At 38.8% G+C, this 12,245-nt stretch overlaps 1 pseudogene; it reads left to right on the top strand.

Annotated features, from left to right (window-relative positions):
• Positions 1-11,201: 11,201 nt before the first annotated feature.
• LOC118930987 (protein LTV1 homolog) lies at positions 11,202-11,908 on the top strand (annotated as a pseudogene).
• The last annotated feature ends 337 nt before the right edge of the window (positions 11,909-12,245 follow it).

The following is a 12,245-nucleotide window of genomic DNA, read 5'->3' as shown; positions in this document are numbered from 1 at the left end:
AGCATATAATTGTTCTTGGTATTCTCTAATCATTCTTTATATTTCTGTGGTGTCTGTAGTGATTTTTCCTTTCTCATTTCTGATTCTGTTTATGTGAGAAGACTCTCCTTTTTTCTTGATAAGTCTGGTTAGGGGTTTATCTATTTTGTTTATTTTCTTGAAGAACCAGCTTCTGCTTTCATTGATTCTTTCTATTGTTTTATTCTTCTCAATTTTATTTATTGCTGCTTTAATCTTTATTACATCCCTCCTTCTACTGACTTTGAGCCTCATTTGTTCTTTTTTTAGTTTCATTAATTGTGAGTTTAGACTGCTTATATGGGATTGTTCTTCTTTCTTGAGGTAGGCCTGTATTGCAATATATTTTCCTCTTAGCACAGCCTTGGCTGTGTCCCACAGTTTTGCAGTGTTGAATTATTGCTGTCATTTGTCTCCATATATTGGTTGATCTGTTTTGATTTGGTCATTTATCCATTGGTTATTCAGCAGCATATTGTGAAGCCTCCATGTGTTAGTGGGATTTTTCATTTTCTTTGTGTAATTTATTTCGTTTCATACCTTTGGGGTCTGAGAAACTGGTTGGTACAATTTCAATCTTTTTGAATTTACTGAAGCTCTTTTTGTGGCCTAGTATATGATCTATTCTGGAAAATGTTCCATGTGCACTTGAGTAGAATGTGTATTCTGTTGCTTTTGGGTGTAGAGTTCTGTAGATGTCTGTTAGGTCCATCTGTTCTATTGTGTTCAGTGCCTGTGTCTCCTTACTTATCTTCTGTCTGGTTGATCCATCCTTCAGTGAGTGGAGTGTTGAAGTCTCCTAAAATGAATGCATTGCATTTTATTTCCCCTTTTAATTCTGTTAGTATTTGTTTCACATATGTGGTGCTCCTATGTTTGGAGCATAGATATTTATAATGGTTATATCTTCTTGTTGGATTGACCCCTTTATCATTATGTAATGTCCTTCTTTGTCTCTTGTGACTTTCTTTGTTTTAAAGTCTATTTTGTCTGATACAAGTACTGCAACTACTACTTTTTTCTCTCTGTTAGTTGTATGAAAATCTTTTTCCATCCCTTCACTTTTAGTCAGTTCTCCCAATATTCTTTCATTCTTAGAGATCCTTTTTTCTCTCTGTGCCTCAGCTTCTTTCTATTCCTCTTCTCTAGTTTCTATTTCATTTGTCGTCTCCTCCACCATATCCAACCTGCTTTTAATACCCTCCATTGTGCTCTTCAACAATTGGATCTCAGACCGGAATTCATTCCTGAGTTCTTGGATATTTTTCCATCCGTCCATTAGCATGTTGATGATTTTTATTTTGAACTCCCTTTCAGGAAAAGTCATATGTCCATGTCATTTAAATCTTTCTCCGGAGTTATATTAATTTACTCTGGACCAGGTTCCCTTGGTGTTTCATATTTGTATATGGCGCCCTCTAGTGTCCAGAATCTCTGTTCCAAGCTGCTTATCCCTGAAGCAATGTCAGCGGTCACAGGGGAGTGGTATTGGTGCCTGGGGGGAGGAAAGAGCTGTTTCCTGCTTCCTGGCTGCTATGTGTTTCTCCACTGCCTGAACCAGTGGGCAGAGCACACAGGTATAAACTTTTGTCCCAGAGCAGCCGGATATGGATCCCTGCTTTCCATCATTGGCTGTAATCTTAGTCTCTCCAGAAATTCTGCCTGTCATTGCTTTCCTATCCCGTAATCATGCGAGAATCATGAAAGCACCATGTAACGTAGGTTTGTGCTCCCAGAGATCTCCGGAGTTAGGTATTCAGCAGTCCCAGGCCTTCCACTCCCTCCCTGCTCAGTTTCTCTTCATCCCGCTGGTGAGCTGGAGTGGGGGAAGGGCTGGGTCCCGCCAGGACACAGCTCTCATACGTTACCCGTTCGGTGAGGTCTGCTCTTTTCTCTGTGCAGTCTGGTGCCGTCCTCTTTCCTGTTGCTCTCTCAGGATTAGTTGCACCAACTATATTTTTGAATTGTATGCAGTTTTAGGAGGAAGCCTCTGTCTCACCTCTCACACCACCATCTTTAATCCTCCTGCTCAGCCAAATTTAACAAGGCCATTACCCTGGCATTTAAAAAAATTCTTTAATAACTTAAGCTGGAGAAATACTGAGGTATATGATACAAATGTGGACATTAGGGTTGATTCTGATGAGAGCTTGAAAAGAAATGAAGAGAGCCCTGGAGAAAACTTCCATCTCCTCAGAGAATACATAAACAATCATGAATAGAATCTTGGTAGAAATAATTGGCCTTGGTAAAGACCATTCTGGTAAAGTTGCTAATGGAGATGAGGAACATGTTATTGGAAACTGGAGAAAAGGAGATCCTTGTTATATAAAGTAGCAAAGAACTTGGGTAAATTAAGTTCACGTTCTAATATTTTTAGAAGGTAGAACTTGTGAGCAATGAAATTGAATATTTAGCTGAGAGATTTCTAAGCGAAGTATTGAAAGAGTGGCTTGATTGCTCCCAAGTACTTATAGTAAAATGCCAAAGGAGAGAGATAAATTGAAGATGCTGAAAATGTAACTATTAAATAAAAAAGAACCAGAACTTGGACCTCTGGAAAAATCTCAGCCTATTCATGTTGCAAAAATGATAAATCTTCATCTAAAGCGAATACTAAGGGTGTGTTTGAGCAATCATTTGATAAAGACATTATGAATGTGACACATGAACTTTATCAGCCATCTCATCAGAGACCAGGAATAGAAACAGGATTACATCAACCAAGATATAGGCAGTTTGAACTAGTGGGAGAGAATGAAGGAAGGCTGTTGAGCTTAGATTTTACAAGGCAAGACCATAGAGCTATTCAGCTGTGAACATGTGCTATTCTCCAAGAAAAGGGAAAGGAAGAAGGACCCACTATTTAATTCAGAGATCATCAAGGCTGCCACTCCCACTACAGGCCCACAGTGCACAGGCCCAGGGGACGGTGGAGACAAGGCTGCCTCCATCTTGGTTTTAAAGGGTGGGACCACTGTTCCCATGTAAAGCCCCAGTGTGGGTGGGGACTCTAAGAAGAGCCTTGGACCCGTCTGGCCAAAGGGGTGAGCTTGCCCCACTGAGCTATAGGAATGACTTTGCCACCCAGTGAGCTCGGAGGACAGAGCATGGAACCAAAATGGACTTTTCTTACATCTTCATACCTAATGGATTTGCCTTGCTAGGTTTTAGGTTTCCTCAGGACCCATTACTCTTTCTTCTTTTGTATTGCTCCCTTTGGGAATGTCTATCCTATGTCTGTCCCATCATGCATTTTGGAAGTGAGTAACTTATCTGGTTTCATAAGTTCACAGCTGGAGAAGAATTTTGCCTTAGAATATATTGTACCTTGAGTTTCATTCACCTCTTATTTAAATATTTATATGAGACTGGACTTTAGACTTAGGAGTTGGTGCTGGAACATAATAAGACTCTTAGGGATGTTGGGATGGAATGAATATATTTTGTATGAGAAGGACATGAATTTGGGGGGCCATAATAGAATGTTATAAATTAAATATTTGGGTCCCATCCCCCCCAAAAATTAATATGTTGAAGCCCTAATCCCCAGTGTGTTAGTATAAAGGGTTGGGATCTTGGGAAGGTAATTAAGTTTAGATAAGGTCATGAGGATGAAGCTCCCATGGTAGGATTAGTGGCCTTATAAGAAAAGGAAGAGACATGCAAGTTTCCTTTCTCTGCCATGTGAGGATGCAGCAAGAAGACAGTCATCTGTCAGGACAAGGGCACCCTGATCTTGGACTTTCTAGCCTCCCTAACTGTGAAAAATAAATTTCTATTGTTTAAGCCCCCCAGTCTATGGTATTTTACTATGACAGCACAAGTAGACTAATATACCTAGTGATATGGTCTGATAGACGATAAGAAATTCAAAGGTTGGAGCTAGCTTTTTACAAAGGACAGAGTTTTCCTGCCACCTAGCACAGTGCCTGACACATAGGAGACTCTCAATAAGCCTGTTATACTGAATAAATGTGGATTAAGATGAGTTCTCACAGGAAGGTAGGATAAGCAAACATTTTATGGATAAGAAGTTCAATGTTGGGAGAGAGGTTACCTTGTGCAGGAAAAAAACAGAGGAACATGAATGGTTGTCTTGTATCTTACAGGATTTTTATAGGTAGAAAACAGTAGGAAAAGGTATTCCAGGAAGAGTGAACTGTAAGAAAAGGAGTGGAAAATGGGAAGCATGAAATATATGAGGATAGTATGTAAATCAAGTTGCTTGCAATAGAAAATCCATGTAAAGAACTATGAGAGATAATATAGGGCAGAGCCTATATTATTTAATATTTTAGATGAATATTTAATTAATATTGGGCAAGGACATGAATAGCAGGCTTTTGCATTTGACATTGTAATAAAGGCCATCAAAGAGTGCTCAGGGGAACAGACATTATATGAAACATCTGCTATACTATGCTTCATTTTCTCTGCTTCTTCCCCAAAGTTGAAACAACCACTGCAGACTTGGCCCAATCACAATTATAACCTCAATACCACTCTCAGACTGGCCTCTCCAGATCTGATGATCCAGCTGGCTCTCTTCAAGCCGATAGCCTCCATCACCAACCAAACCCAGGGTCCAGTGAATTAGGAATAAGCTTGCGTGATCATGAAGCCAGATCCTGCTGGCCTACTCCATCACACTGAGTGGCTCTATCTCCCTCCACCTTCTGCCAGCTTAATTGCCTAAACTTCCAGATTCCACATTCACACTATTTCATCTCATCCACAAACAAACTGTAGAACTGAGATTCTATCTTTAAACCTCCACAAGTAACAAGGGGTCCCAAGTCCTTTGCCTCAATTATAATAGCCCCTTTCTTCCCTGGATTACTGCACTCTGAACTTGGGCCCCCCAGGCCAGGGATCCGCCCAAAAGGAAGATTCTGTGACCTGCACTCTGACTTTCCTGAATTCCAAAATTTCTACTTAATATTCTCTGTTGCTATTGCTCAGCAGAACAAATTCCTGTTGCTCTACTTGTCCATGTACTGCTTCACCTTGTGAGCTTGCCGTGGACCAGACTGTATATACACGTGGGACAGCTTGTCACAGCTTGGTTTCATTTATTATATTTTCCTCTTTCCTCACTGGTTGAATATCACGGTAGTTACAGAATATCTCATACCTATGCCCATCCAAATTTAACAAGGCCATCATCCTGCCATTTTAAAAAATTCTTTAATGACTTATCAACACGTTCTGAATAAAGTCCACAACTTGCTTCAAATTGAATTTCCTCAACAATCTGGCCTCAGGCTTCCTTTTTCAGTTATCTATTGCTGGGCAACAAAGCTGGCCACTGAGCTGCCCCCAGAATATCACTGAGCTTCTCCCTACATCTGGGCTTTGGCTGACAATTCTTTCTTACTTGGCATAAACGATTACCTTCCCTCCTTATACCAAAATCATATTCCTATTGCAAGACCCACTTTAAATCGTACCTTCCCCACAAAGTGATTGATTTAAGGGGTGCCTGCCTGAGCTGAGGTAGAAGGACAGAATGATAGGTACTAGAAGAATGTTCCACAACGAGGGACCGCACACATAATAGACTATACGGTCTCTTGAGAAACAAGCCATAAAGAACATATCCTTATCCTTTGTCCAAGAGGACTTGTAGACTTTTGTCCTTTATCAGAAACAAAACAAAAAAAAGTTTCTAGGATAGCCAAAAAGCATTGTTTATATTACCCTAAATTCCCATTTTAATTAGTGATGGCAGGATCAGAAGCAGTGCGAGTGAAAATGGCACAAAAACACAGCCTATCACTTTTAGACGTGTTAATGAATGCCCCGTGGATTTTTTTTTAATTGCATGAGAACACACAAAGAAACGTCTCCATAAAACTGTACTTCTCAGGGAAAAGTGTTAATGGTATGTAAATTAAAATTTGAAAGTATATTTAACTGAAATCAGTAACACCAAGAGTTGTGCATATGGAAAATCCAATTCATCAGTCCTGAGAACACAGCTGCTGTCCAACCTGCTGATAGCTATACAGGTCTCTAGCTCAGCCATTTTAGGGAGTGCTCTCATGTTATGTTACAACGGAAGCAAGGAATTCCAACTGACTTCAAAGAGATTTTCCCTGGCTGAGAATGTGGCCAGGCCAGGGTGGGTAGGGGGAACGAAAGACAAATCCGATTTCTCTCCTTGAGAAAATTTCATAAAAGCTAAGGAATTCTTGAGAAATGGAAGTAACTACATGCACCCCCTGAAGAGAGTTTTCATCTAATGTAATTCCAAAATCTTTCCATTAGGCAAGTATGACTTTTTCAAAGTTTGAAAGGAGCTTTTTGGGGTGATTTGGCTATAGATATAAAAACATAGGTTAAGTAGCATTCCTCTTCTTTTCTTCTAACTATTTAAATGTTAAAAAGGCAATTATATTCTGACACGGCAAAAATTTTGAAATATCCTAAATTAAGTGAGATAAGGGCTGGTGAATGAGGGAGAGAGACAAGGAAAGTCACCAGTCAGTAGCTGTGGGCCACAGCTAACCAGAAAGTCCACGTTCCTGGATGAAGTCATTTCGACAATTACCTAGGTCTCCAGGACCACTGCATCCTTCTTGCACATGACCAGTATCTGACCATCATCAACACCCAATCCGCGAGCCTTCTCTGTGGACTCACCACCTCTCCCCAGATTTCCCAGCTTCACCTTAGGCCACCTTCCTTATCTGTAGCCAATGCAAATTTAAAGAACTTTCTTTTCATGTGGTGCTCATAAATGTGCCCTGTTTCTTGAGTCTGGTGGACGAGTTATTTCTGTTAACTGGCCTTGTGGTTGATGAAGCAGAAACTCCCTGTCCCAGGACTCAGTCCTTTTTCTGGCTAGCATTGTAAAGGCTCAATAAACCCTTTTAGTTCAGAGATCTCTGTCTTTAGGGTTTTTGATTTGTCAATTCCCATTCTTTTTTTCTTTCTTAACCAGTTTCAAGCAAAAACTTTTTAACCAGGTTACCTTCTAGTAATATGGTCAAAAGAAATTATTAGTCACAATTTGTATAATCTTTATAAATATTATCTTTTTTTTTTTTTTAATTGAAGGGTAGTTGACACACAGTATTACATTACATTAGTTTCAGGTATACAACACAGTGATTCAACATTTATATACATGATAATTCTAGGTACCAGCTATCACCATACCAAGTTGTTACAATATTTTGACTATATTCCTTATGCTATACATTACATCCCGGTTACTTATTTATTTTACAATTGGAAGTGTGTTTATATATATATATATATATATATATATATATATATATATATATATATATTTTGTGTGTGTGTGTGTGTGTGAGGGCATCTCTCATATTTATTGATCAAATAGTTGTTAACAACAATAAAATTCTGTATAGGGGGGTCAATACTCAATGCACAATCATTAATCCACCCCAAGCCTAATTTTCATCAGTCTCCAATCTTCTGTTGCATAACGAACAAGTTCTTACATGGAGTACAAATTCTTACATAGTGAATAAGTTACATGGTGAACAGTGCAAAGGCAGTCATCACAGAAGCTTTCGGTTTTGTTCATGCATTATGAACTATAAACAGTCAGTTCAAATATGAATATTCATTTGATTTTTAAACTTGATTATAAATATTATCTTGGCATTAGGTAAGGGAAAGCCTGAAGCTTTCCAACCTGGTAAAGATATATATTGCCCTGTTAAGAATAAAAATATATATATATCATGGACATAGAATTGCTTTGCGTGATCAGCTGGAACACTGAAGAAAATTTTAAAAGAATAAATAAAAGTATTTTACATAAAGAAATGCAAAATTAATCATTTAAGCTAAAAGAAATCCAACTTTATTTACTTGGAGTAACATTTGCTAGACAGAGTGGTTCACCACTTTGAAGAAGTACACATCACAGTTTCATTTATTCAAGAAATAGTTACTGAGCATCTGCCAGGTGCCCTTTGTGCAAGGAGCTGTGTAACTTGCAGAAGACACAGAGATGCCATGCTTGACCTCAAGGATCACCATCCAGCAAGGAAGACCGACAATCTAGAGATCAGTTGCAGTCCAAAAGAAAGGTAAGCTCTTTAAAAAAAACTATGAGGAAGGAAGAAAGCAAACATTTGGGAAACTGTGGTGGTGAATGAAACATATGTTTGAAGAACATTTATTTCATAGAGAAAGTGACCTTTGAGCTGGATAGAACTTGAAAGATGAGAATGATTTCATTAAGCAGAGAAATAAGGAAAGGTCACTCTAGACAGTGAGATCAGACTGAAGAGAATAACCCAAGTTACAGAAACTCCAAATAACCTTGCAGGAGCTTCATGGACTCTAGGCTATGCTTCTCCAAGTAAGGCCCAGACAGAAGCATTCCCTGGGAGTTTGTTCACAATGAAGACCCTCAGGCCTCACCCAGGGCCCCTGAATCTGGATGTGCTTTTTAACAAGACTCCCTGGAAAGCTGTAAGCCCATTAAAATTTGAGAAGCACTAGTGTAGATTCTATAGTAACTGGGGAAAGAATGATGTGAAAAATGCAGATGCAAAGACAGTCAGATGTCCTTGATGTGTGCTATGAAGTCTATATCGATCAGAAGGACTGAAGAGGTTTCCTGCACAAAACAGTGAAGTGATCCGTGACTTATAAAGATAGTGCTAGTGGTAATGTGGAGATATGTTTGTGTGAAGAGAGAATTGGATGCAGGAAGATCAATTTTGGGGCTACAATAACACAATAAGTATGATAGCTACTATTTATTGAGTGTTTACTACATGCCAGACATTGTGGTATTCATCTTATTTTTATATGTGTTGTTTTAATGTCCCCATAATTCCCATTCTGCAGATGCAAAGCCATATAGGAAGGGTTTTTTAAAATTGTCCAAAGTCATATGACAAGTAAGTTGCAGAATTCTAACCCCAGTCTAATTTAAAAATTTTAGCATTGCCTCCAAAATATGCCCCAAGTTCATCCACTTCACTTCATCTCCACCCTAGTATGTAATACTGCCATTATGAATTACCTCGATAGTCTGCCATGAGCTTCTATTCTTGCTATAATCCATCTTTTATGCAGCAGCTCAAATGATCTTTTCTGTAATTCAAACTGGAGAAAAAAACATGAAAGTCAAATGGCAGGAAATTTGATGTCTCTAACTAAACCTTCTGTTACCTAAATTTGGACCTTTTCATTGATTAGTAGGTTATCTATATGACAGTGTCAATTATCATTTTTTGTACAGGGATGAAACTAGAAATGTTCCTGGTACTGTCCTCTGAGGAAGCTCAATCTTCCAATCAGCTGCCTCTATGCTAACTGCCTCAGACTTAAGCATGTGGGAGTGGGGAGGGGCGATTGCTGAAACTACCTCTCATGTACTGCTAGGTAGAGTATATATCCACTGGGAGCGGAGCTCCATTTACCTGGCTTCAGGTTCCATATGGAAGTTCATCCACTTAAGCAACCTTTCTGACTTCTGCTCCAACAAGATAAAGAGTGACTTACCTGATTGTAAAGTTGGGAGAATTGATTGGGTGGTTCAGCAAAGGCCATTCCTCACTCACTGGCAACATGACCTCGGGAAGCATGCCCTGGAGTCAGCTCTCTGTGATGGAATAAGGGACCTGCCCTAAGAGGGAGGTTTGTGCCAGTGGAAAAGTGGGTACCCTGTCTAAATTGAGGGTGCTTACACATTTTGCCATAGGTCTTAAGAAATCCAAGTTGTTATTTTACCCAGGTAGAAGTAGTAGATATATTAATGAACAAATGACAACTAGTGGGAGTTTACATTATGAAAAGAATAAGTTGCATGTTTTGAGTTGAGGAAAGTAGGAATATACTACTCAATGAACATATGGAAAACAGAGGCTAAGAGTTCAATTTATAAGGCCTATGCTGGATTACTCTGATTCCAGAAACCAGGTTTCTCTTTCATAAAAGTGATATATTAAGTGATTATTTTCTCCTCCTGAAATTCTACATCTGTCTCTTGATAGGTTCCAGACTCAGAATGGGGAGAAAGAAGTAGTACTTACTGATCCACTCAAACCCCAACATCTTTTTGAATGGGTAAGGAACCTTAAGAAATAAATAAGAAATGAATGAGGGAGAGGAAATCACAGTGTTTTGATCTAGGGCTTGGGCTTTAGACTTTAGGGGCTTTCAACCTGAGCAGGGTATGGAGTTGAGCAGGTAACTTGAGACAATTTTGACAGCTCTGGCTGATCTTGCAGGTGTGGATGAGGCAGGGATTAGGTGTTTTTAGACACTGTTGGGTGCAATAATATTTGCAGCTTTTACTGTGTCTCTAAGCCAACTCTTCAGCCCTGCACTTTAAAGCCCAAAGTCATATGTATGGCATGACTTTAAGATGTGCCTTCTGGCTGGGCCTTGTCTGCTTCTGAGCTGTGTGCCACCTGCTCTAGGAGCCTCAAGTGTTCTTGGGTGAGCCCCACATGGCTGCAGAATGGGGGGAAAAAACCTTAATACAGAGGAAAACTGTCTTTTCACACGTTTCACTCAAGTCAGAGAGTCTCTGGCAATAGATGCAAATGCACCCCAGAGGATTCTGTTGCCCACACAGCATACAAATGCTGGAGGTGAGCAAAACAGAGGAAGAAGTTATGGAGAGTTCTTTGACAATCATTATGACTACCTACACCACCTTGAAAGAACCACTGGGGCCCTTGGTGCCTGTTCCTCAAAATACTTTGGTGCACATAACAGGAGAAATGAGAAAGAAGTAGCTAGTAATTCCAGGCCCTGGAATTAATTTGTCTTGATTAGCATTTGCATTGGAGTTTGAGGAAAATACTGGATTAATAAACAAAGCAATTCCTATTTGAGGCCATCAGTTGGATATGGATCTTGACATTGTTGCAGCTCTTTGTGATGGTTTTCATTTTGATAATCCAGATAGTCTACGTGAAGATGGTTTTATTCTCTAGACTGAAGAGGAACAAGAGAGTATGCACAGAAATCTGAAGCCAAAAATGGCCATGAGTAGGAAGATATGGATAGATATGTATGGGAAGAAAAAGATAGGGAGGAATGATGACTGCAGTGTATGGGAAAAAAAAGATAGGGAGGAATGATGACTGCAGTGTTCAAAGCCCAGTCTTCTGTGAACATGTCTGCCTGCACAAACCTTGTTGAGTCATAGAAAGCCACTTTTCTAGGAAGATGAAATGAAAAATCATGTCATAGAGTATTCTATTACTTTTTCAGTCATGACAAAAACAAGCAACAACCCTACATGAGAGGTTCGAGAAGCTCTGTGAGCAACATTATGATGGTTTGGAGCTCTGGGGTAATGCCAAAGTGGAGGTTCCATTAATGTGGATAATAATTGGTTTTATGAAGTTCTGAATGATATAAAGAGAAGGCAGATAGTTGTGTAAACTTGAATGTTATTTAAGCCTCTGAGGATAAAGGTCTGCCAATAAATGAAACTATTGAGTTTGAGGAGGAAGGGACTGATCCTGAAGTTCTAGAAGAAATAAAAGAGAAGTGGGATTGTGAATTCATTTGTAGCACATGCTCACATTTATGTAATCATCCTTACTTTATCAATTTTCAACCAAAGCCCAAACAAATCTAAATATTTCCTAAAATAGGCACACCTCTCAGTGGTTTACCAAAAGAAAGGACAGCAAAGCAATTAGTAGGCAGATGATTAATGGCAGTGATCTGCTTAGGGCTTCAACCCAACCACATTCTAAAAATGAAAGCAAAGAAAATAAAAGAGCAAGAAAGCAAATATAAAAGAAAAGCATAGGAAACAGAGTAAAAACTAAAGCTAACAAATCAGCCTTCATATCTGAGAGAAGAATGCAGAAAAAGGAGCCGCTTAATTTAAAGAAAGTTGAGATTCTAAGATTATGACGATGGAAATTTAAGAAAAGGCAGGTTCCCCATTAGGAACTCCTCATTACATTAATGATACATTAGAATCTTCAAAGGATAAAACTTCCATTTTTATTGACAGGTACTGAAAAAAAGGATAGTATTAGAGTTAATTGTATACCAGCAAATTTTCCCTATTGTCCATCTTGTACATACTGTCATATTTTTATTCTTAATGTACATTCATGTTATCTTTAATGCTTAATTAATTTGAATGGTATGCTATAAGCTTATATTACCTCTAAAATAAATGATTTCATTAATGTGAAATGTTTGGATAGAATTACAGAAAATATTTTCATGACTTAAAAAAAAAATCCTAAATC

The sequence above is a fragment of the Manis pentadactyla genome, chromosome 5 (genome assembly GCF_030020395.1).
Source record: "Manis pentadactyla isolate mManPen7 chromosome 5, mManPen7.hap1, whole genome shotgun sequence".
Classification (NCBI taxonomy): domain Eukaryota; kingdom Metazoa; phylum Chordata; class Mammalia; order Pholidota; family Manidae; genus Manis; species Manis pentadactyla.
The sequence above is the reverse complement of the archived record's forward strand: the minus strand, read 5'-3'. Positions and strand labels throughout refer to the sequence as shown.